Source organism: Triticum dicoccoides, chromosome 7B (assembly GCF_002162155.2).
Source record: "Triticum dicoccoides isolate Atlit2015 ecotype Zavitan chromosome 7B, WEW_v2.0, whole genome shotgun sequence".
In the NCBI taxonomy this organism is placed as follows: Eukaryota; Viridiplantae; Streptophyta; class Magnoliopsida; order Poales; family Poaceae; genus Triticum; species Triticum dicoccoides.
This window is the reverse complement of record NC_041393.1, coordinates 741086598-741091476: the sequence shown is the minus strand read 5'-3', so window position 1 is coordinate 741091476 and position 4879 is coordinate 741086598.

Genomic DNA, 4879 nt, shown 5'->3' with positions numbered 1-4879 from the left:
TCTTCGAAGAGAGTAGGCCAATAAAAACTGGATTGCAATACCTTGTGTGCAGTTCTATCTCCAACGTGGTGTCCTCCATATGGTTCAGAGTGACACTTGCGTAGGATCTGTTCCTGTTCAGGTACACAACGTCTAATAAGACCATCTACTCCTTCTGTATAAAGGTGTGGGTCATCCCAAAAGTAATGTCTTAAATCATAAAAGAACTTTTTTTGCTGGTATGTGAAACTAGGTGGTATAAATTTAGCAACAATATAATTAGCATAATCATCATACCATGGAGCAGTACGAGAAGTCTTAATGACCGCTAATTGTTCATCAGGGAAGCTATCATCAATAGGTAGTGGGTCATCAAGAACATTCTCTAACCTAGACAAGTTGTCTGCAACGGGGTTCTCAGCTCCCTTTCTATCAATAATATGGAAATCAAATTCTTGGAGCAAGAGGACCCATCTAATAAGTCTAGGTTTAGCATCTTTATTTTGCATAAGATATTTAATAGCAACATGATCAGTGTGAACAGTTACTTTATAATCAACAACATAAGGTCTGAACTTATCACATGCAAATACAACTGCTAAGAATTTTATTCAGTAGTAGCATAATTTCTCTGGGCAGTATCAAGAGTCTTACTAGCATACTGGATAACATTTAATTTCGTATCAACTCTTTTCCCTAGAACAGCACCTACAGCATAATCGCTAGCATCCATTACTAGGAAAAGGCCTACTAATGGCGCACTAGTTTTGCCTACTAATGGCGCATTACCAATGCGCCATTAGTAGCACGCCATTAGTATTTTTTACTAATGGCGCAGCACTGGTGCGCCATTAGTAGCTGGTATACTAATGGCGCACCATGCAGTGCGCCATTAGTTTTTCCCATAGTGCGCCACTAGTGTCTTCTATTCTAATGGCGCACCACATGGTAGTGCGCCATTAGTAACAATTTTTTTAATTTTTTTTCTTAATCTCAGGTCACTATTTCACCTATGAGATATCCAACACATATATATACAACAAGCATCCATATAACAATCATAGCCAACACACAAGTTCCATCATATATACATACATAGCCAACACACAAGTTCCATCATATATACATACATAGCCAACACATAGTTCCATCGTTACATATTACAAAAGTTTCACATTGTTCACCCAACACCGTTATCCATCAATTCACAAAAGTTTCACATTGATACAAAATAAAAACACAACTGGAAAAGAAGCACTCCATCCATGCAAGCTTCCGTGAATTAAATCAAATCTGCAAAATGATAAACAAGAAGTTAGAAGAAGAAAAAGAAGAATACTAGAAGAAGAAGAACACTAGAAGAAGAATAAGAAGAATTTTGGAAAAGAAGAAGAATAAGAAGAAGAGTATAAGCTTATTATGTAAACTTGATCATTTTGTGCTAACATAAGTTATTTTGGAGCTAACCTATAGGAAACTAAGCATATAAGCTCTAAGTTAGTATATTAGAGCCAACTTAGGTAAAATGAAGCTAACCTATGTCATTTTGGAAAAAGAAGAAGTATAAGAAAAAGACTATAAGCTTATTATGTAAACTTGATCATTTTGTGCTAACATAAGTTATTTTTGAGCTAACCTATAGGAAACTAAGCATATAAGCTCTAAGTTAGCATATTAGAGCCAACTTAGGTAAAAATGAAGCTAACCTATAGGAAACTAAGCATATTAGAGATAACATAGGTAACTAAGTATATATATATCATTTTGGATAACTAACCTATAGGAGATTTGACATACCTGACAAAGTTTAGTTCTCATGCATTGTTCTTCTCCTTCTCCTTCTCCTTCCTCTCCCTGATGCGCCAAGAGCGGCGAGGCGGTGGAGGCAGTGGGATGTAGTCTTCTACCACAATTGGCGTGATCATGTCGCCCAGCTGTGGGATCGCCGGCGCCACCACCGGTGCGTGGTCATTGTCAGGCACCACCACCATCGCGAGGCCACCTTCAGGCACGACCATCGCTAGGTCATCCTCAGCCACCTCCATCTCTTGCCCATGGTCAGCCACCACCATCTCTTGCCCTTGGTCAGCCACCACCAGCGCTAGGTCATCCTCAGCCTGATGCCCATCGTCATCCTGCAGCTCCTCATCCCCACTCTGCTCCTCTTCCCCCGCACTCCAGTCAAGATCATCCTTCTTGTTGTCTATGTTGCTGCCAGAATCGCTGCTACTTTCGCTACAGCCAGAACCACTGCTGCTTTCGCTACAGCCATAGTCGCTGCTGCTTTGGTTGTAGCCAGTGTCGCTGCTGCTGCTCCCATTACCTGTCCAAAATGCAACAATGACCGTTAACAATCGATGTGAGACAAAGCTAAATGTAGAGGAATAAGAAGAGGCAGAACGTACCGGCATCATCATCGGCAGCGTAGCGCATGCGACACATAGTCATGTTGAACACCTTCACGATGAGCATGGTGGCATCGTCGTCGTACCTGAAGAGAAGGAAGTACCCTAGCCACAGGTCGTAGGCACGGTAGAACTTCTCCCACCCACGAGACAAGTACATGTGGCCCTCCTTGATCACCAACTCCATATCCCACTGCCTGCGAAACCCGCTGCCGGCCTGTCGCAGCTTCACATTATTTGGCGGATCTTCACCCATTAGCATGTTCATAAAACTATCAGGCAGCCTCTGAAGTTTGGGACAATCAGTGATGTAGCAAACAACAGATATCATAATGGGATGGGTGAAGGGGAGATCTCTCGTTTTACATTCGTGCGTCATGGATGATACTGAAGTCTCAAGTATGATAGTGAAGAACTCGGAAGCATCCAACTCGTACTGCGGTCTCGCAGAGCGGCGGTGGCTGCTTCCCGCCATCTCTGATAAGCATCAGAAGAGACCAATTAGTACCCTTACAACAGATCATAAAACATGCATGATAACAGGCATTAGTCGCAAGTACCCCATATGTCCTATTTTTAGCAAAGTCATGCTAAAATTCACGGAAAATTTCAGCATTACCTTTGCTAGTACATATGGAGTACCCGAATTTGCCGGAATGGAAGTTAATCAACATTCCGGCAAGCTCAAGGGCCTCTCGGGGTACCTGCAATATCATTATCTAACCAAGGCATAGCTCAGGAAAACCACTTGCAATATCCTATGTCTCAAAAATATCAAGTAGCACCATCATGTTCTATTTCAATATAAGGAATATTACAAACTTAACAGTTAAGATCCCAGGTGAGTAACACACTTTGGTCTTCTAGTTCAAAACAAAACTGACATAATTCTAGATGCCATAATCAGATCAAAATTTTAAACCACACACTTACTTTCAAATATCAAATTAGGAACATTTTGAGACATAGGAAAACAGTGTACATCTGAAAATGCTGCAAACTATGAAGAAAAACAAGAACACTTTGTAATACATGATTTTTTCAAATGCTGCAAACTATCAAATTAGTAACTTTCCCCTGCTTCTTTTAGGAAATGCTTGATTTGTTCAATTTTATCATTGAATCCCAAGGCTTGTTGATAGTTACAACATTCGTACACTCCTGCCAGGGGATCCAATAAGTGAAATGGGATAAGTTTGTGAGCAGGTTACGGCTGCATGTTAGAATACAATGCACTTATGAAGTTTTGAGTTATGAGAATTCTACTAGTCCTAGGTCCTGACTTTACTCATGCTTGGTTGTAGGGACAGTTGTTGCGTGCTATGGGTGGTGTGAAAGCTTCTGCGACACTCTTAGGAGTACCCCTTGGGCACAACTCATCTTTCTTGCAGGGGCCTGCATTTGCGCCTCCTCGCATAAGGGAGGCCATATGGTGTGGAAGCACCAACTCTAGCACAGAAAAAGGTAAACTTAATATCATCAAAATGCTAGTAATTTGTTTTTGGACAGTTAGTAATTTGTTAAGGCTTGTTTACCATTACTAAGACCATTTTTTAAACTAACCTATAGCTGGAAGAAACTAACTAGAAAAAGTGAAACATGGGAGGAACCTGTTGTCAGTTTTAAAGAAGCTGATTTTTTTGAGGGGTAAGAAGCTGAATTGGTCATTCTCCATAGAAATCATACCGATTCTAGCTACATGGGGGAGCTGCTAATTCATCTTCACCAACCAAATTCAGTGAATTAAGGACATAATCCAGTCAAGCTGTTTATTCATAATGGTGTCACTCTTACTACTGAACATACGTGGTTAGTAGGCAGCGAATTAGCTTCAGTCAGATTAACATGCTGCACTTGATGCTTTGCTGACTGCTTGATCTTCTCCCCCTCCTCCTTATACTCGATATCACCACTACTACCAATGCTAGCCTTTTTGGCGATTATTTTAACCCCTCCTCACCGCCGCCGCCGTCGAGCGCCACCCCGCTTGCACCCTCCGTGCAGCCGGCGATGCAACTGCCGCACTACAGCCAGCAGCTACCAGCCATGGCAACCATGGGAGAAACTCAGTACTACTACTCCGAAGCCGGTCCAGGGCACGCCGTACTCCCAGACGCGCCACAACCGCCGGCAGCTGAAACCACCAAGCCGGCCGGAGGGAGGCGCCGCGGACGGCCTCGTGGCAGCACCGCAAAGTCCAAATCCAAGTCGAAGGTCGCCAACACCACCGCTGCAGCTGCGCGCTGGCAGTAGTAGCACGAAGCTGCTACCGCGTCTTCCATCGTCGCCTAGCAGGAAACCGTGGGCGCCGGCAGCGTGGGAGTGGTGGAGGAGGTGGAGGAGGCGCGAGCAGAGACGACGGGGCTGCGGTGGTGCGTGGGCGCGAGGCCTTGTGTCGTCGCCGTGGGTGCTAGGACAGTGGGAAGGCGAAGGGCACGGCGGAAGGGGAGGGAGGGAGGGAATGGGGAGGAAGGGTGGAGAGGGAGGTAGGAGGA